Here is a 22,100-nt window from a genome sequence, read left to right as displayed (position 1 = left end):
TCTGAGGGACTCATCCCACTTATTCTCGGACAATCTCGAATGCCAGCAGCCGTTGGTACGGAGGGCAGGTCACCTTGCCTCTCCCACCCCTCTGAAATGGGAAAACTATAACCATGTGCTATTCTAAAGCATTTCAATATTTGCATTTCTAATTCCTATAAATGCTATAAATTATAAGCATTTATCTTATGAAACTTGGAAAGATCGCTATTTGTCTCAAATTATACCAGTTACACGGGCATCACACACCAGAACGCAGAATTATGGAACATATGAGACAGAAACCTGACACTCAGTTCCCTGCGATGTGTTAAACAGAGAGAGAGAAAAAAAAAATTGTACTGCTGTCTAAAAAGCTGGATAATCAGTCTGAAACCTCAAATTATAAGAGTAAATCAATAAAGAAAACAATTGGAAAGGTACTTTCAAATCAGAACCTCTGAAGACAGTCCAACGGACGTAACAGAGAGCTGAGTAATGAGATAAAAGCAAACACTCTTTTAAACTGCTATGGAATTCATAATCTGGATTAAATATGGATTTTGTTCAAATCCATAACTCATGTATATTTTTCTTAAAATAGCGCATTGAAGTGCATTGGGAGTGTTAGGAAATAGTTGTTGCTTCTGGAAAAAAAAACAACAGACTACCGTGCTTAGTGGCACAGAGAGAATAATATTTTATATGATTGAAAGAAAAAAAAGACTATGATTATGTTTTCCAGTAAATTAGTTTAAAAAAGCTAGACCTGTGGGTTCAGAAGCAACTTCCAGCCCCCCCAACCCCCAGCAGCAGTAAGCAGTCAGAGCCTTAAGAAATCACCAGAGAATAGTTTAATGGATCAAATTTCCAAAATTTATTAAAGTTCTTGCTGATTGATTTATCTCAGACATGATCTCTGAAACCCCTCCTCCCCGCAAAAGACCCAAACCTACGATGTTCACTAACCAGATTGTTTACCGTACAGTGAGACGGCCAACATCTTCCGCGGACCCGTGTTGAGCAGATCTCGAATTCTCGCTGCGACTCCCGCGTGGCTGGGTATTTTGCTCTTTGATCAATGATTAATTCCTTCAAGAAGTAAAAATTAAAAGACTTCATTGTTTCAAAAAGCTATGATTTTATTTCTGAGGCGCTCTGGATAAAGGAGTGCCATAGATTAAAGAGCTGATCAATGATTAAAAAATGGGCTTCACCCTTAGCAGCAATGAAGGGGGTAATTTTTTTTTTCTCTTTTCAGTGACTTTAGAGGATTGACTCTTGTACCTCCAGACTAGGAAAGAGACTGGTCAGATTGTATTTAATTAATGAATATCAAATCAGGATAAAACTCTGCTTGATTTATGCCCTATCTTTGGCAGTCACCCGTTTCTTGTCTGAACTGCCCCTTTCAAGTTCAGGATAATGTGATCACATCCAATTTGGACCCTCAGGCTTCTCTTATTGAAGCCTCCATACAATTGGGTCCCATGATCTCAAATGACTTGTTACTAAACGAACATAATGCCAGGATCCTATTTAGAATTGTAGAATGAGTACAGAATCCTATCGCGGAAGAGGTCTGAACACATCGTTCTTAATCTGATCCACTTTTGCTCAAAAGAAAATCCATCCCATGGTTTAAAATGCTAAAGGGAAACAGATTCTGTCCTTTTCCTTCAGGTCACATTCCCAGTTCTCCCAACTCTCTACTATGAGAGAATGTCTTACATATTTAACCTAAACTCTTCATAGTTCAGCTAATACCCATGGATTCCATTTAAGAATGGCATGGTCCCATTCTTTGTGTGAGACCATTACGCCCAGAAGGACTAGAATGGACAGCCCCGCAGCCCTCAGTGGAATCCTTCCCTCAAAGTCCTGCTCTAGTTCTCTCACCAGAGATTATTTGCTTCAAAGTCTCTACTCCATAGTTAATGACTTTAAGAAATCTAAACTACATATTTTCATGGTGAGCATGTTTTAGATGTCAGTCCTTGGTGCCTACTCTGACCGTGATCTTATTAGCTGTATGATCTTGGGCAAATTGCTTACTAGGGTGGGGCTAACACCTTCTACAGAAGTGTTGAGAAAAGACAGAAAATAAAGCACTTGTTTCCCTGTGCTTAGCACACTGCCTAAATCCTCAATAAGTAGTACTCAGCATCACTCCAATAATTTATAAGCTTGGTTATCAAACCTATAGATTTACATGTTGGGTTGCAGTTAGTGTACAGAATTACCAAGAGCTAGAAAGTTAACTTTCATATGGAAGGTTCAAAACTGAATGAGGGGTGCCTGGGTGGCTCAGTCGGTTAAGCATCTGCCTTCGTCTTGGGTGGTGAGCTTGGGGTCCTGGGATTGAGCCCTGCATCGGTCAGGAGCGGCGGGGGGGGGGGGGGTCCCCTGCTCAGCGGGGAGTCTGCTTCTCCCTCTGTCTCTGAAACCTCCCCCACCCCACATTTGTGCTCTTGCTCTCTCTCTCTCTCAAATGAATAAATTAAAAGTCTTTTTAAAAATCTGAACGATACCCAGGTTGAGACTTAATATTGGTTCCCATCCAGTGATTCTAAATCACTCCCTAATGGTACTGTGATAACACGATCAGCACCAGAAACGCCCTTAGTGCCTTGGAGAGTTTTGGGAGAACAGAGGGGAGGTGACTTCACAGCTGGCCCACCCAGGACAAACCATACTCCCAGGTGGGCTCGGGCTTGCCCAGCACTCGGCAAGTGCCCGTTATGCTTCCCCCCAAATGCTTACATGTCCTTTAACCCGTTTAGGGAAGGGTAAGATGAGAGAGAAGGGAAACTGAGGGAGTGTGGTCACAATTAGACGATGTCCGGGAGGAAGGTGAGACGGGCTGCCGCAGCAGCCTGACTTTGAGCTGGTCCTCTTTGCAGGAACTGGTGCAAAATGTGGGACCACGCATGGAAGAAGGGAGAGCCTCAAGAACACAGTCACAGGCATCCTCTGTGTCGGAGAAAGCTTGGCTTACACCCCCATCTCAGAGCGGGCTTCTTGGTGTGCTCATGTGTGCTGAGCTAGGGATGGGCAAAACACTGGCGAAATGACACTTTTCCTTTCCAAAGCATCAACTATCAAATGATATTTTTTTTTTTTTTAAAGATTTATTTGTCAGAGAGAGAGCGAGCGAGCACAGGCAGACAGAGTGGCAGGCAGAGGCATAGGGAGAAGCAGGCTCCCCACAGAACAAGGAGCCTGATGTGGGACTCGATCCCAGGACGCTGGGATCATGACCTGAGCCGAAGGCAGCTGCTTAACCAACTGAGTCACCCAGGCGTCCCTCAAATGATATTTTTTAAAGCTAATAATTAACAGATAGATAAGAAAGAAAGAAAGATGAAGAAGGAAGGAAGGAAGGTAGGAAAGAAGGAAGGGGAAGGTAGGTTGGGAGGGAAAGAGAGAGAGAGAGTATGAGAGAGGGAGGGAGGGAGGAAGGAAAGAAGGATTATACGTTGATCTAACTGTAGCTACAGAATCACGAAGAAAATTTTTTGTTTCAAAAGTGATTTATTGGGACACCTGGGTGGCTCAGTTGGTTAAGCATCTGCCTTTGGCTCAGGTCATGTTCTTGGGGTCTTGGGATCAAGCCTCACATTGGGCTCCCCACTCAACGGGGAGCCTGCTTCTCCCTCTGTCTGTTGCTCCCCCTGCCTGTGCTCTCTCAGTCTCTCTCAAATAAATAAATAAAATCTTTTTTTAAGTAATTTATCAAAACAAGCCTTACAGTATTCACCAATAAAGGAGACAAAATTAGGAGGTTGACCATTTTTCAAATCTATGGTATCTCGCTCTACAGACATTGCCCAAAAAAGGAAGAATTTTGGTTTTAAACTTTCAAAAATTCCATTTCCAGAGGTAAATCATATTTGAAGTGATTATTAGATGTTCTTCCTGTAGAAGGCTTGGCAAAGGGTGCAAAATTTCTGTGGTTTGAAGGTCAAATACCAAAAGAATAAAAGCCTGGTTTACCTACCCACTGAGCATCAAAACCTAGTTTTGGATTTCAGTCATCAGTCTCTTTTGGATGTCTTAGGACCCCATTTCCTAGACTCAAGAAGTGTGAAAGCTGGAAGGACCTCAGATGCTCCCTGGTCCCATTTTCTAGTTTTACCCTGGGGACCTAAGACCCTCAGAGAAATAGGTAACTTGTCCAGATCCCCAGTTAGTAATTAGCAGAACCAGCCCGGAAGGGAGGTCTCCTGAGTCCCAGTTCAAAGCTTTTTCGACAACAACATGTATCTTCTCTTGACAGAAACAGAACCTGCATCGGAAGTCTCCTGAGAGATGCCATGCGTTTTTTTTTTTTTTAAGTGTGATGCATTTTTTTTTATTCTACTTTGAGAAAAATGCTACCAAAGGGTTCTCTAGGGAGCAGAGCCTCTATAAGGAGAGGAGGGCTTTCATGCTTGGAGATGGCAATGAATAATCATCCATTTAACACCTAGACTGTATCCCAAAGGCCACAACCACCCAGGGGAAGATGATCAGATGGAGAGCATCTGAACTGGGTTTGGGAGAAAGAGACCTAGGGAAAAGTTGAGGAACTCAGCAGCCAAGCGGTGTTGGAGAAGAATTGAAAAGTGCACAAGACTAGGAAATGAAAAAGCTGTAGGTAGCCAAAGAGAAGCTCAGATCATTCTAGCTCTTATCACCATAACAGTGTCTTTATACATCTGTAAAAGAGCTCTTCTTTATATTCATTAAGAGCCCATTAAAGGACTAAGCAGATACCTTTTGATTCTCCTGGGGGGTGGGGGCAGGCATTTTAGTGTGTGTGTGTGTGTGTGTGTGTGTGTATGTGTGTGTGTGTTTCATCCATTAAATCCTCTGGGAGTAGGGGACAGAGGGAGAATAAAAGAGTCCAGATGAGGTCAAACAAAAGGAAAAGCACCAAGAAATGGATAGAACTGAAACCTTGTGGCCACATGAGACAAACAGCAAGACAAACTGGGGAACAGTTTCCTGCAGAAAGATAAATTCTGAAGGACCCCCCCCCAACCCACAGAGTAATCACAAGTCAGTTTCCTTTGTTTTACCAAAAAGATAACTTTCAATTAATCTAAACCAACAAAATAAGTCTAGGTGTTCTACTTGGTACACACCAAAGTTCCAGATCAGATCTTTTAAAATTAATTTATTTTTCAGAAAGTGTGAGATATTACAATACATTGCGTATTTCTTCCCCCGTAACAGGTGCTTAAGAGCTGCTGGTTTAGGAGCTGTTCACTGGTTTGCTAACGGAAGGTAGTAGCAGGCAGATCATATCAAGATCCCGGCCTGTGCGTATCCAGGAAGCTTCCTTCGTGTGTTTCCTTCTCTGAACAGGCTCAGAGTATCACAAATCCTTTGAGGTCTCATCTCAAATTGATTTCGTGTTTTTCCCCCTTTTCACCGATGTTGTGAAATGAGTCTTTTCAGCGAGTCCTAGGAACGAAGCTTGACACGTCTTAAATTTTTGTCTGCACACCCTGACCGCAAAACAGGGCACTGGTGGGAAAGAGCACATTCTTTGGGCCAAGTTCATGTTTATTCTAAGACGACGACTCCGGGAATGAAAGCAAAGACGGGTTGTATGTTAAGTCTCTTGCTAAGGCCTTCCATCCTTGTCTCTGAACGCAGACTGTCCAGGTCCTGCTCAGACACTGCTGGCTGCCGAGAAGGGAGAGCTCCTCAGACACAAAGGCTTGGTGTTCCTCCCGTTTCCAGAGTGTTCCAGGCAAGGGCCTGAAGTAGGATTTTGCATTGAAAGAGCAGTCCCTAGTTCCAACCAAATTTTCAGCGAGGACTTCCTCAAAAGAGAACGTCTGAAAAAACAAAACCATTTCTACATTCAACAGGAAAAAAAAAAATGTTAATCTCCACCCACCTAAGTATTAAATTTTCATTACATGTTCCACAAATTCTCTACACCACAGTGGCCAGTTGGGACCCCTGGGCCATGTGGGTCTCATCCTATAGATCCCCGGCTAAGACTACCCAACTACTGAGATTTTTTTTTTTTAAAGATTTTATTTATTTATTTGTCAGAGAGAGAGAGGGAGAGAGAGGAAGCACAGGCAGACAGAATGGCAGGCAGAGGCAGAGGGAGAAGCAGGCTCCCTGATGAGCAAGGAGCCCGATGTGGGACTCGATCCCAGGACGCTGGGATCATGACCTGAGCCGAAGGCAGCTGCTTAACCAACTGAGCCACCCAGGTGTCCCCCAACTACTGAGATTTAAAAAATGGCCACACCCTCTAGATTTTTGGAAAAATGCAAAGGTGACATTATATCTCATCCAAAAGAAATATGATGTTAGGCAAAATGTATCTTTGGGACTTAAAACTCACTTGACGAATTTTACCTTTTTTCCCCCTTTTATTTCTAATAAGTAGTTCTGAATAGAAAACTGGTCATTTTCTACTAGGGCCTTTCAAGCAATCCTCAAAGTTCTTGTGACATATTATTATCATTGTTACGATACACAAATCCAAGGAACCATGCTCCCGTGTTGTTCATTTGCAGGATCTTATAGTGAGTGGGTCATCTTTAAAAACCCTGGGATGTTTTGCGACCCCTCTGAATTAAAGTGCTTAGGATTCCATCTCAAGCAGCAGCAAATGACCTTTTTAAAGACACCTAATTTACTGAGTCCATTAGGTTTATGATAGTAAATAAAACCTCTGCAATGCTTCATACTAACAATAATGCCTTTCAAAGGATTCTGCCCTTAATGGCCAATTTCAGAACATTCAATGTTGTTAACAATCAATTTCCTGGATATTACTGTGCTACAGTTTATACGTATCAAGTCGGATAGGTCAGAGTGTTACCGTTCTGGCCAGTTGCTGGGTTCACATTGATACTCTGTAGAATAATTGCCAAACATTGGACCACGGTGATGATGATTTTTTTGTCTGATTTTTCAGCGGGTTACGAGTCTTTTGCACTGACACTTTTCTTTAACTTTCTCCCCCTCAGGATCAGGTAATTAAAAGGGTATTGATGCAAAGGGAAGCCGAACACCACATGGCTTGGCAAAGTGTTTCTATAAAGTCCTGTCCTGTAGCTGCAGATACAAACTCAAGCTGGTCATGTGCAGAGAACTCCAGCATGTTGAGCCCACTACCCCTCGGCACAGCCAAATGTTTCAGCAGCTGCCCTTTTGTCCTGTGTCTTAAATAAACAAAGAACAGATACAAATTAATGACCTAGATTTATGGCAAAACACACTGCCTTCCCAGAGCAAATAGCCTTAAAAGAACAGATGCTAAAATCGCATTTCTTACTCACAGACCCCCGGAAAAGACACTTCTGCGAACACGTTAGTTTCTATTCTATAGAAATTAATAATTGGTAGAAATGCGATCGTGTTGTGCAATGTCATGCGGACCCCCAGGTTTCGCGAGCTTCCAGGCGCGGGCAGAATGCACCCAGCCTTTATTGCGTGAGCCGCTGCCCCACTTTGTTCTAGGATCTTAAGAGCTTTATGTCACTTGTGCCTTTTATTTGACTTTTCGCTAAGAAAGATCAAAAGATTGCTTCCTTGGGCTTTTAGAGATTGGATTTGGTTACCACCATCACTATTGTGGTTCCCAAAACAGTCTCAGCAATGTCAGAAAATCTCCTTCTTTGTTTTCCTCTGAACCCCAAAATGAAGGAATTGTGGGAAAAATGGGGTTGTGTCTGTCAAACTTGGTTCAAATTTTGTTCTCCGCTTTTTCTCTTCCTCGGTTTCTGTGTTAGCCAATGTCAGCGACACATAACAAGACCCTAGAAACAATGAAAACCTTGCTGCTGGCGCTTCACCCAGAGACTTCATCATTTATGACAAATGGGAACGAAGCTAGGTCACCTCCAGACCGACGTTAGAACGAAAAGGTACAGTATGTCACTGGCCACACGTTGTGCATTCTCTTTAGCCCACACCGTACAATATTTCCAATCTTACTCAATAATTTAATATACGTTTTCTTGTCAAGTTTCTTGACAGCCGGCTCTGCAGCCTGCAAGATGGACTGAGAATGCCACAGGTGGGCTGATTAGCGGGTGGCATTTCTGAATTCTAACAAGCTGTTAGCATTATGTCTGTTTGCTTTAGGTACAGATGTGAAATGATTTGACAGTAGATTTCAAAAGTGTGTGAGTACATTTTTGTATGTCAAACTATGGAAATCTGTGTGTGTGTGTGTTTTAAATTTCGCACATTGATGGTATGTATTGTATTTATTAATTTCAGAAAGTATATGCCACTGACACGGCGTAAAAATGGAAAAGCAGTATCCATAACGTATAAAACGAACAGATCGAATAAACACGCCACCCCCAGTTAATCAGAAAGTCTTATCTCGTGCTTCAGAAAAAGTCAGAGGTTGGAATAGCTCAGCCAGGAAATAACAGTCTTTGAAAGTTTGTTTTAATTGGTGTTACAGTGTGATGGTGATTTTTTAAAAGGAAGAAAAAAAAAAATAAAAAAGAAGCCAAAGGGAAAACAACGACCACACGCAACAAATGGCATTTGGAACACTTGCTAGTCACATTAAGTGACATCTGCCCTTGTCTAAAATTTCAAAGGTGATCTCAGGATTTATAAAGGAAGCCTGCTTGACATGTGAAAAGGAAATTTAAAATAAATCTTCGAAATTTACATTTCGGTATACGCTTAAGGCTAGGATACAGACTTGAAATCAGAGTGATGCCCGAAGGTTAGAGAGCCACCTGGGTGGCAGGGAAAGGTCACTGGAGGGAGAGCGGGGATGGGGTAGAGAGGAGACTTTCTTTCCAAGGATGGGTCAGCTGGGGCACAGGGGGGCTTCTGGGGGTTGGGGGGAGACAGTCGTGCGCTGGTCCCGTGGGGACAATTTTGCTTCCAGGCTATGGTAGAGAAGGAGGATGGCCCCACTGCCGTCCAGAGCATCCTCTGCCCCAGTCCTCGAAGAATCTGTCCCCGCTAAAAACACGCTTGTTCGTAGAGACCAGCCCTACAGCACTCATAACTGCAAAGAAGCCTCAGCCCCTGGCCACTAGGCCCCCAGAAGCACCTCCATCACATGTCCCGGGCTCAGTAGCAGGACCTCAGAATCTGAGCACCATGAACAGGTGCACAGAGAAGGACCACCGCCTCCCCCACGCCGCTCTGGAGAGGACACCAGGGATCGTAAGAGGCAGGAAACCCCCCAGAATTCCACCACCCCCGGGAGCACAAGTGGAGGCTTGGGGTTGGAAGGGGGTCCCGCACGTCCATGTCGGGGGTGAGGAGTCAGCAGCCAACACCCAGTAGCGCACAGGAGGCTGGGTTTTGTCTCCATCACCATCGTTGATGTTAAGAACTCTGGGATCGTAGAGAGTAGCTAATAGGACACCCCGATTTTAAAGATCAGGTGCCGTGGCTGAGAGAGGGAACGTGTCACATCCTTACAAGGAGCGGTCTGTGGCTCTTGCCGGTGGTGCTGTGAGGGGAGCGGGCAACGCAGGCCCCCCGGTGAGAAGACAGACGGGAAGGCATGAGCTGGTGGTGGTCACAGTCACACTCATGAAACCAGGGCTCGTTGGGTGATGACTCTGGGCCGGGCACTTGTCCAGGTGCTGAGAATAAACAACCAAAAAACTGACAAAACCCCTGCCCACGGAAGCCAGCCCACCTTGAGGTGGGAGGGGCGTCTGGTTTAAGAAGGTGGAAGGGCTCTAGAGAAACCTGGAGCCCACAGGGTGACTCTGAATGCGGCAGGTGGCATGCAGTCGGGGTGGGGGTTCGCCTTGGAGGAAGTGGGGCAGCAAACCCACCTTCAGGTGGGGCGGGGGGAAGAGACTAGAATCAGGTACGGAGATGGGGGCTGTGCCTGAGAGATCCCAGGACTCGGTGCAGCTGGAACAGCATGAGCGTGCCCCGGAACAGCAGCAAATGGGGAGAGTGGGGCAGGGCTGCCTGCAAGGTGCTGGGTGGGGACGAGGTCTCGAGGCCATCGTAGAGACAGAAAATACCTCCAGGGGCTGTCATGGGAACCTTGCTATTGTGAAAGTCCTTACATTCCTGTGGGAGAGAGCATTCCAAATTTCACATGATAGTCTTCTGGGGGAGCTTTGGGAGCTCAACTCATTTAAACTGGGAACCTGCCCGTGAAGACGAAACGGACTAGAAATGGCACTGCCCAGTCTTGGGTTCAAGCACTTGGAGTACAAAACTGGAACCCTGGCCCGTACAAAACGGTTCTCTTTAGCTTTTGCCATGATTCTTCCCCCCACCAACCACCGTGTATCATGCCTCCTCTAGCCACATAAGAGTGTTTTCCCTAGTCCCCTCCATCCATTTCAACACTAACAGTGTTAAAAGCCAATAATAATCCCAGCCCCTAAACCTTAGAGACAACGTGACTACGTTTTCCTGTCTTTTTTTTTTTATTATTATTCTTAAACAAGGACTTTGTTAATGAAATAATTTCTCAGAATATTCCACCACCTCAAATATACCCAAACCTTAAAAGTAAACAGAAAAAGGGTATTATGATGAGGCCCATGTGGAGATCCTTGCTAGCCCAACCCAAGTGAGGATCTGTGTTGTTACCTCTTATCCTCGAGGCCTGGGTTTTTTAGATGCTTAGTAAAAATCCATTGCATATTAAAAGGCATTTTCATCAGAAAAAGAAAGTGCATAGCAAGGGGGTGAGGGGGGGAATTGCTTTAAATTTTCTCTTCCTGATACAATAACGTGGGCTATTTCCCCCTGCATCCCACAAGCTATTCCAGAAATAGCACGTGCTAGAGGAATGTGACTCCATTCTCAAAGGGCATGGAGCCAACAGCAGACCTGTCGGTGCTGGGTCAGCCTCTTGGGAGGGGGTTAGATGCAGAAAATCCACCGGGTGTCATTCCCGGGTGATGGGCTTTGATGTCTCCTCCCATCCAGGGACGCTCGGGGAGAAGTCGGTGTCCACAAACACTGCCTGACCTCCTGCATTTGTCCAGCTGCTGCGGGTCGTTCCAGCCCTCCCAGTGGATCCCAGCTGCTTCACGCTGCCCTCGTGTGCCTGACATCACTCACCCGAATGGCCCGTCTCTGAGACCCGGCAAGTTTTCCTGAGGACTTGAAACTTACTCCCCCCAGACCCTCAGTACCACCAGACACTCTATCTCTAAAGAGCCGCTGGCGTGAGGTAGACACCGGTCTGCATTTATTTTCAGGACAAGGAGGGGGAAAACAAGTCTCCCTTAAAAACCGATACTGATAGGGCTAAAGAAAGGTTCTTTATTGCAACATGCCCATCTCTGTGCAGAAAGAGAACGCCGCTGGTCTGTCTCGCGGAAGACCAACGCTTGAGTGATGCGTTTGGAGAGATGATGGATTTGCACTGATCTACCTCCGCTCCCAGCGTGACTGGTCCCCCCTGTGACCAATGGCAAGCATTTGCGAGACAGCTGGCAGAGTGAGAGGTGCAGGCTGAGACCCCGCTAGAGCTCACTGGGCTCTGCACGGATCAAAGACTCATTAGCATCCCGCTCTCACCAAATCAACTTATTGGCTCAGACGATCTGTATTGCTTGAAACCTTTAGACAACTACAAAATTTATTTGTCAATGAGGCAGTGTTAGGATTTGATTTTTGACAAGTCCCATCCAGAGACAAAAGGTTTGCCATCCCAGAGCCATACGACCACCTCTGTTGTGATTCTCATTGTCGGTTTTTTTTTTCTTTTTTTTGGCAAATACAAATTAATAATCACTTCCCAAAGTACCAAATTAATAACTTTGGGTCATAAAATATGACAAATGGGCCACAAGAAAATGCAGAAAATATCTCACCTGAAAGATCTGGTGACAAGCCCCTCAAAATACGACTCTATGGTCGATGTTGTTTCAAGAACTTCTGAAAGATTTATGAGATTGTAGAATTTACAATGTAACACTGCATGCTTCCCGGTATACTGAGTATTGTTGTGTGGCTCGATGAACAAAATGAAAGTGGAGAACGCAGAACACATTGAGTTCTAATTTAGATTTGCCCACTGACTTATGGCACGTCTGATAGAAGTCATTTTACTCCTCTGTGTCCTGATTTTGCCAGAAATAAGATGGGAACGACAAGCATCACTTATTTACTCTTTGGGTAAACTGTGGAAAGAGTAATAAAAAAAAATCGAGAAGCCTCTTTATGAATATAAAGATCGAGCTAGCAGATCCTGGGAACGGCTTTGATTTATAAGGGAAACTTCACTGTTGATGTGGAAAATTTTACATTCGGGGTGTCAGTTTGCCCATCCTGACGAGTCTCTATGTAGGCTGTCTGGTCTGCTGGATATAGCAAAGGCACCAACCTTTCTGCTGTTCACTTTCCTTTTAAGAATCATCATTATGTTATTGCCTGGAAGGAGAAGAAGACAGCAGCCTGTTTTCCAGTTGGAGCCTGACGCTGTCTGTGCGGTTCTCGGGTACTCAGCACAGGGAATCAGGCGGGCTTTGTGACCCCCGCCCTGCAGTGAGCTGGCCCCCCCGGGGAAGTGCTGATGAGATTCCTGTCCCCGTGGCTCAGCTCTACCTGTCCAATTCATGGAAACCTGCCATGACCGGACTCTTGGTTTTGTGGTGTCAAGTACAGTAACTGGTGAGGAGGGACGAACAGTCTTAGTTAGATCCCAACAGGAAATCATGGAAGCTATATAGACATCGTCAGAAGGAAGGGAGTGAAGGAGGGAAGAAAGAGAGAAATAAAGGAAAGAAAGAAGAAAGGAAGGAAAGAAAGAAAGAGAGGGAGGAAGGAAGGAAGAAAAAAGAAAGGAAGGAAGGAAGGAAGAAGGAAAGATAGGAAGGGAGGGAGGAAGGAAGGAAGAAAAAAGAAAGGAAGGAAGGAAGAAAAAAAGAGAAGGAAGGAAGGAAGGGAGATTTCTAAAAGCTTCCCGTTGCATGGAGTACAAGCAGGAAACAGCTGTTAAGTGGAAGGGATAATGGATGGCTGGTCCGGTGAGCCGCACAGAGGAGGTGGCTCTGTGGTCCTGGGCAGGGGCGAGAATGCTCCTGCCAGGGAGAAGGGAGTACATCAGGGCAATAAATCAAGTCAGGAATTCCAACCATTGGGTTTGCAGCGAGGATTTGCTTCTCAGTGGGCTGCATTTTCTCACTCATAATTCTCTTCGGTAGAAAAGAGCAAAAAGCAAGTGAAACTTTAGGGCCATTTATATTATGAACCAATTGGGGGTCGCATCGAATTAAACACTGCCCATTTTAAAGCCGACCTCTAATGAAGGACCTTCTGCCTTTTCCTCTTTGCTAAGCATGTAATTAGGCACTGGAATTCCTTACCACTCTGTATAGGTCACGTAATGGGTGCACAGTTGGTCTGTGGGACTTGACATTGACTTTAAGATGGGAAGATGCTTACTGTACGGGTCCTCAGATATTTTCTGAGCCTGGGTACTTAGGATCCCACATCAGAGCATCTTTTGTACATCAACCCCCTCTTTACTATTTTATGCAAAAAAATATAGGATATCTGCAGGCATATTCACATTTTTGGGGGTTTAAAATCTTTCAATTGAGTGTATATAGATTAGATTTTGCAGATGTCTTGCCATGTACTTGTACTTAGTTCTAGAAGGTTAAATTTCTTTTAGACGAATAAGCCAGTCCAGTTCTTAGACAATAACAAAATATGTTTAAGGGTTTTGAGTGAACAACGTGATTTCACATCCAGATTGAGCATGTTGTTAGTTCTGGGCATGTTGTTAGTGTTGGGTTGGGCTTTTTTTTTTTTTTCCCTATACATTTTACTAAAAATAGTTTACCAAAAGCAAAGTCTGCTTAAGTTTAATTGTGCTTAAAAAAAATCCATCATCTGCCAGGAATTAGTTACAGTCACATTAGAATTTGAAACTATAGTCAGCTGAAGAGAAATCCCAAGGAGAAGAGTATCACCATGAGGAAGTAGAAGGGCGTCTAGTCACTGGTCTTGCCACGTTCCTTTCCCGTGCTGGGTATGTCACAGTTAATGGCAAAAGGGAAGGATCTGGAGACAATGTGGTGCTCTCGGAGATGGGGTGGAGGGCTTCGCTGGGCGCCACGGGATGACAGCATCCTCTTGACGCTGATACAGAAAGAAGGGTCATAGCCATGCCAGGACAGTAGCAGCGGGGGCAGCTGCCACCCCCACTGGCACAGGCCACTTGACTCAGTGCCTAAAGATAACAAAACAGATCCCTAGGAAAACAGAAGAATTCCATTAGGCAGAGCAGTCATCCTCCGGGAGAGGTGAGCAGCCTTCCACCTGCCCAAGTTCTTGAGTAATGAACGCAGTCCCAGAAAATTCATGGATTCCACAGTTTTCAACTACCCTACAAGGTTTTTGTATGCCTATCAGCAATTTTAAATGTATGCTTCTCCATGGCCTCCTCCACTGCCATGCTGAATTGGCAGCTTGGAAAGCCCGGTCTTCTCTTTCCTGGAGGGGTTGCTTTCCTCGGTGAGAAGAGCCACGTTTAATGCTTAGTACAAAAAAGGAGAGGGAAACGAAAAAAAAAAAAAGGAATAAAGTAAATAAAGTAAATAAAGGCTGAGAGGATGCAAAGAGAGAAAAAAATTAAAGCGCTGACGTAAGTCTAGTGCAGAGCAAAGGCGGAGATGACAGGCATTAAGAATCGTACCTGCCTTTTTTCAGGAGAGCTTCTTGGCTTGCTCAGAAAAACCGTGCAAAAGAGAAATCAAGATATACAAAGAAAACATCCTCTAAGCACAGAAAAAAAAGCGATGATGGCACGAAGATAAAATGAGAAGTACACGGACGTCAGGAAATTTTTGTACAACTAGGAACACCACAGGAAGGGTAAGCTAGAGATCTAAATGCAGAAGCACAAAAGCCAAGGAACAACAGAAAAGGCAACAAAAGGAATTTAAGTCTTAACTAATCTAAATTATTTGGCGATGGCATGTTCTGGTTACTTGAACTTCTGGCCAACCTGTTAACCCTTAACTGTCCTGGTAAACACAGATGAATGAACACAGTTGACTCTTTCCTTCAAGAAAGAACTCTTGCGAACTCCCAATTCCCAGCTCCTGCTCAAAGCTCATTTTCTCCGGTTGAGCACGGTGTCTAAGAATACGGGCTCTGGGGTGCCTGGGTGGCTCAGTTGTTTGAGCGACTGCCTTCAGCTCAGGTCATGATCCTAGAGTCCCGGGATCAAGTCCCACATCAGGCTCCCTGCGCAGCGGGGGGGCTCTGCTTCTCCCTCTGACCTTCCCCGTCTCATGCTCGCTCTCCCTCATTCTCTCTCTCCCAAATAAATAAATAAAATTAAAAAAAAATAATACAGTCTCTGGCGTCATACCAATCTGAGTTCAGATGTTCACTCTGCTCACTAGTTGTAAAACTAGTCATATAACTAGTTCTAGTTTTGGGAGGTGGCTTTAAAAACTCATCTCTACAGCGGGGATAATAACAGTAATGTCATCACCGGATTGTCGTGGCGAAGAGATGAGATGATCCACGTCAGTCGCTGAGCACCCTGTCTGGCACGCAATAAATCTTAGTGCTGGTTGTTTTGCTATTATTACGTTTTCTACTCTGCGTGAGGAGATAGAAACGATCTATCCATTAGCCCCAGAACGTTTACTACATCATTTACCACTATTATGAAGTGAAAGGCTCCTCTGTGTCTGCCTTTCAAGTGGAGTATATGCGGAGAACGGGAGAGGAGGGAGAATTTGATAAACTGAGGACTACGGGAAGGATGCTTTGTTGATATGTCCAACACGGTGAATTCTAGGGTCTTTAAGCGCAAAGTTCTGCTTGTAAATGTTTTGTCATCATCCTGATTCGGAACATGGAAACCCACTACCGCTTTGTCTTACGTCTCCCAATCCTGGGGTTCTTCTAGTTTTTTAAATACCTCTACTTGTAGCCAGTGAGCTGAAGCAGAGCATGCAATTCTCAAATTAATTTTAAAACACTGTTGAGCCTAAGTTGCTTTCTGCAGATAATACCAAGTAAATAAACAAGCAAACAGACTCTAAAGCACTCAGCCTAATTCTTGTGGGCCACCACCTCCAGGGAAGCTGCAGAGAAGCTGGTTTTCCAAGGACCCAGGACTTCCCTCTGGCCACCGAACACGGCCACCTGGGAAATGGGGGTTAGTCCGTGTGGACTCCAGGGGCCAAGAAACCCAGGCTCGGGGGTAGGCAACCACCAGGGAGTTTTCTGGCAGAATCAGAGACGTGGATAAACTTCATGTAAGTAGATATTTGCAGACTCCAGCTTAGGTTTCTTTTCGAAAAAAGTATTGAACAGCCCAGAAACTTCTCATGTGGTGTGGGGCACCACGAACCCTCTGAGCCCTTCAGGTACATCTTCCTTCCCCAGGATGGACCCGACTTAGCAGTGAGGAGTTGACAAAAATCACAGCCCAAGACGGCATGACAGCAGCTTGATTAATAACGATTATCACAACAGATGGAAAACTGTAGACAAAACTTTCCATAGAATGAGTCTACCACAAAATTTCTTGATGAGACAGAAGGATGCTTAGCTATCACAGAATTATTCCTTACTTAACAGAATAAAGTGGCTGAATTTCTACCCACTCCTCTGGATAATTTTCACAAATTTCCACTGTCTTACAGTTGATATTCGGACCCCTGGGTGACATATGAAACGTATGGCTTGCGACGCGAACGTGCGATTCGGCTCGGGGGCAGCAAAGTGTGCGTTCCTCTCGAAACTTATGCGCGTGCATGTGTCCCTGAGAAAAAGCGACTTGCATAGGTACTGTCTCGGGTAGGTCGTCTTTACGGCAGGGCCACATGCTTGGACCTCTGCAGGCCAGGGCAAGTGAGATTTACACCCACCATCATAATGTTTTTTGACCATTTGGATGGAGGGGGGGGGGTGCATCCTCCCTGCTTTTTTTGTTTGTTTGTTTCATTTCGTTTACAGTGCAAATGGCCTCAGCAGACGCTACCCATTAATTCGGGAAAACAGAGCCAATGTCTCTTTCTATTCCCTCTTTCCCCTGGAGGCCCGGCTCAGCACACAATAGAAACAGCATTGCCCTCCTCCTTCCCGGAGCTGTTGGAAGGAGAAGGGGCAGCCTGGTCCCCTCACATGTACTGTGGGACAGAGAGCCCGGGAGGCCAGGGAGACCCGCTGGGCCGAGCGACAGGGAGGTGACAGGTGCCAAGGCTGCAGAGAAGCTAGGAAAAGCTCATCCAAAGAGCCTTCCAGGGCTGGGTGAAGATGCCAGTTGTTGTCTGAGTCTTTGCATACTGCTCTGCCCCCCGTTTCCCCCACCAAGGGGACGCCTCCTCCAGCAACGTTGCTTAATTGCCCTGTTCTTTGGAGGCACTAGAAAACCCCCCACCGCTGAGCAGTCCAGATTTTGACCCGAACTGCTGGTAGATTCCTGTGCTAATCAGAGTATTAATTATCCCACTGAACCCCCGGCGCTCCTGCCCCATGACTCAGGAACCGAAATCAAAAGGAGCGGGCATTTGCCAAACAAAACAGAACGCACAAACCCTATCAGCGAGAGGCTCTAGGTGGGGGACACGTGGAGAGTTCCTGAGTTTCTACACAGCTAAGTTTTCAACCACGGGTCCCCGGAACGGTCTTGGGTGAAGACGGAGGGGTTGAGGGGGGGTGGGGGGTTGCGGTGGGTGGAAGATCCAGGTCCACATGCCCTTGGACTAGTCACTCACTCTGGCTCACCCTTTTCGGGGCCATGAAATTTGAGTCAAGGAATTTGCGAATCCATTTAAGAGGGTACTAGATACCAAAAGTGAAAGGGAAAGCGCTCTATGGGGTCGTATAAGGGCAAGGCCCCAGTCTATGCCTGGAACTCATGGCGGCGTCTCCTTGGCGGGAACCAGTAGGGCTGAGGCGTGAGCGAAGACCAGAGGCACCCCTCGGGCTCAGGCCGTCCCCTCTGTGACCCACGTCTGCCTCCCTCACCCACAGGCCGTGAGACTGCCAAAGCCAGCTCTGTGAAAATAGGACGCCGTGTGCTTCCTGTTGTGTAGACAACTGCCCCATGGTCAAGAGTGTGCGCCCTTTTCGGATCAGACAGTCCAGTTCAGAACCTTCCTCGGGCCAGTGTGCGTCACGGGCCACGCGATCCAGCCTCCCCAAGACTCCCTTCCCTCAACCGGATAACGGCTTGTCCTTCACAGGGTTGAGATGATATTAAGGGACAGGGTGCACGTCAAGGGTTCGCCCCGCCACCTTGCACGCAGTTGGAGTCGTTAACACATGCTCCTCAGCCTTGCACTGCGGGGCCGGGGGCACGGCCCAACTGCTCCGTGGGTGAGCGCTGTCGGTGCTGTGTGAATCAGTCGTATTCAGCCGCTCATTGGAGCCACTTTTCTAAGCCATCCCAGGTTTGATTCAAATGCTGCTCCCACCGTAAACCTCTCCCGACACAGGGCCAGCCCCACTCCCCAGGCTGTACTCACCCAGGACCGTGCAGGCGAGAGGGCCTGTGCTCATGAAGGCCCACACCGTCCTTGATGCTCTGCTCTTGCTGTCTTTGAACAAGGGACCCCGCATTTTCACTTGGGCCTGGGCCCTGGCAATTATGTAGCTGGTTCCAATACTTTGGTTTTGCCTCAATTCTGCCTTATAAATTTTTTTAAGATTTAATTAATTCATGTATTTATCAGAGAGAGAGAGAGGGAGAGAGCACAAGCAGGGGGAGTGGCAGAGGCAGAGGGAGAAGCAGGCTCCCCACTGAGCAAAGAGCCTGATGTGGGGCTCGATCCCAGGACCCTGAGATCATGACCTGAGCCAGAATCAAAGAATCAGATGCTTAACCGACTGAGCCACCCAGGCGCCCCAAGATTGTTAAGTCCTTTGCAAGTGACCCACGTACAGGAGATTAGCTGGAATAAAGAGAAGTGTGAAAAATTTCTAGAATCGGTAATTTACTTATCACCTGTTTAATTCAGGTGGGAATACTGGATTCTGGGATGCAGGAGAGTGTGAAATAATTTGTCCAGTTGTCAACTGGATGACGTTAATGTCCATTCTATCACAGATGAGCCTGTCTCCAAATCTGAGAAACATGCATTTTCTATTGGCTGAGTCCAAAACCTTCCGGTGAGACCCATCGTGAGCCTCCTGGGGAGAAAAAGAAATCAACATAGTCCCTTCATGCATGGCATTTGAGGAATAATACGTATCTGGAGGCATCAAAAGGAGTGAGCAGAGGGCCCCAGGACACAATCCCTGCCCCGTCTCCACCACTCGCCCCCATACTTCGGGCTCTTGGCCCCTGGCCGCCTGCTCTGGCCCTCTGCTCTCCACTCTGCCTTTCCTTCTGTGGAAGCACGTCCCTGGTGAGACGGGGCACTCCAAAGCGGCTTCCTTCAAAAGTCATTGGCACAGACTAGCTAAGCAAACAAGTGAGGCTGAGACAGCTCAGTTCTCAATTTGATGGACAACCCACCAAGGAGACCAGCATCAACGCATAACTGGTAATGAAAAAACTGCTGCTGTGTCCTGACAGCTAGTGAGTAGATCGTGGTGGACAATGTGTCTTTTGAGAAGAGAAATTAAAAGATCCTCACCTCCCCTTGACGACATGTCTCTTCGGCTCGTAAATAGCAAGACGGTTATTTGGACTGAAAGGTAGTGAGAAAGAGGAGGGTCCAGCTAAAGAGAAGAATGGCTGAAAAGGGCAGGGCAATGATGTACTTAAAACTATGAATGAATAGCGGTGCATGGGTGGTTGGAGAAAGACAAGAACAGGGCGAGAGGCCAGTAAGAGGGCTTTGGTGGCGGTAGACAGCTGGGAAGAGCCAGGAGGCCAGAGCCCTGTGAATGGCATGGTGAAGGCTGACGTCAGGGCCCTGGAAACTGACCTGTGGGGAGGGGATGCCCCGGAAGAAGGGGGATTCAAAGATGAGGATCTTGAGCCCCATTGACTGGGAAGCAGAGGTGTCTGGTGAGTGAGGTGGATAGAAGGTTTTGGCCCTTAGCGTTTAAGATGCTGGAAGCAATAGAAAATTGGCAGAATCTAGATATGACTTCATCAGAATTACATTTCAGATATTAACGCACCAACGGTTCCAACTTTGTTTCTTTGTTACCTATCAATATTTCTCCAAGAAAGTATGTCCAGACTTGATTTCTCAGACCTGGGGTAGTCTAGGCAGAGTGTAGCCTGGCTATGTTATGCTGGGAAGTGTCAGAGAGGATGTTCCCTCCAAAAAGACTTTGAGCGAAGACTGTGACATGTTTAGGCTTCAAGTTACCTATGGAATTATGAAAATATTTATCTTGTCTTTTTGCCCCTCTCCTCTTCTCCCAATCTCATCCCTCCAACTACACACACATACACACACGCACACACATACAATATCGAGTTTCACATGCACCATACTGACTTTCTATTACTCCAGTGCTAGCATCTGGGAAGGATAGAGGCAGAGGTGAGTAAGACACCATGCTATCTTCCAAAGAGGTTACAGAGGCATCTGGATGGCTTGGTTAGCCCTCCGATTCTTGATTTCAGTCAGGCTCTCATCTCAGGGTCGTGAGATCAAGTCTGTCGGGCTCTAGGCTCAGCAGGGAGTCTGCTTGAGAGTCTCTCTCTCCCTCTCCCTCTGTCCCACCCCTGGCTTACATGTGCTCACTCTCTCTCTCTCTTTAGAAAATAATAATAATAATAAATAATAAATAAATAAATCTTAGAGAAAAAAAAGAGGTTACAGTCTGGTGAGGACGCCAGTAATTGACTTATTGAGCCCCCACTATATACCGAACTCTGATTTAGGAGCCACTAAGAGGCCATGTTTCCTAGCGGTTAGACATGAATTTTAGTAGTGATTGATGTGTAGACCCTGAAGCCAGATTAGCTGGACTCAAAGTCTTGCTCTACTGCTAATCTGTGTGAGAAGTTAGATCAAATTACTAAGGGTTCTGGGGCCTCAGTGTCCTTACCTGTAAAATGGAAGTAATGATAATTATTTCAGAGGGTTTTATAAAAATTAAGTAGGTCCAGGGGGCACCTGGGTGGTTCTGTTGGTTATGCATCTGGCTCTTGATTCCAGCTCAGGTCATGATCTCAGGGGTCATGGGATCGAGCCTCGTGCCCAGCTCTGCGCTTGGTGCAGAGTCTGCTTGTTCCTTTCCCTTTGCTCCTCCCCCTGCCCTTTCCGCCCAAAATAAATGAATAAATGAAATCCTTTTTAAAAATTAAATAGCTCAATAAAAAGGCTCAACCATTGTTTTAGGAACTTACACATGCTTACACACAGTAAGCACTCATAACTTCAGCTATTACTGTTAAATAGTGCTTTCATAAGTATGGTTTCATTTAATCCTTGTATTAGCTCTGCAAAATTAGTATCATCTTCCCCATTCATGAGTGATTGACCTCAAGACTGAGGGAGAACAGCTGACCTTCCCCAAGTCACCACCGAATGAAGGATCCAGGACGTGAATCCAGGGGAGCCCAGCGTTCATTCAACGATATTGCAAGACATGGTGCTACAGGGTGAACAGAATTAAAGAGCGCTGTTACAAATCTCAGCCTGATCTAAAATCTCAAAACTGAAGACAATTTTTAAAGGCTGATAATTAAATAATCAATAATGATGAGAGCTGCTAATATAATTCCTTAATTTAATCTTATTCCACAAATAACCTTTTAACATGATTTGACTGTGATAATGAATTAGATGGACCCGGTATTTTCCTCTTTGATTTTATGAAGCATCTGTGGAGACCCAGCTTTATTGAAAAATGAGCTTCTAATGTCCCATGGTGGAGACCAGTTTGTTAACATTAATAAGTGAACTGACAGAGTTTTCGATGTCAAGTCACAGTCAAGAATCTGAAGACTCTGCATGAACGTTAACAAAGGATAAATAAATACAGACACACTCGAGGTCAGTTAAGAGGTTGCAAGGATCACATCATAAGGGTTGGCTGCTTCCCACTCACCGAGCTGATGTGCAGCAAAGTCTAGGCCAGGCTGACTTTCCCTCGGGCTCTCTATAGCACTTTCACGTTCCTTCCTTAAGATCCTCTTTAATCTGGCCAACCTCTAAGGACTAAGCTTGGATCAAGCTTTTGCTTAAGCCAGGTCAGGTAAGATGTTTGCCTGGAGTGGCCCTCAAATAATCCACGTAATCCACACA

This window comes from Enhydra lutris, unplaced genomic scaffold (genome assembly GCF_002288905.1).
Source record: "Enhydra lutris kenyoni isolate GAN:26980312 unplaced genomic scaffold, ASM228890v2 scaffoldscaffold24, whole genome shotgun sequence".
Taxonomy (NCBI): domain Eukaryota; kingdom Metazoa; phylum Chordata; class Mammalia; order Carnivora; family Mustelidae; genus Enhydra; species Enhydra lutris.
Note: the sequence above shows the minus strand (reverse complement) of the source record.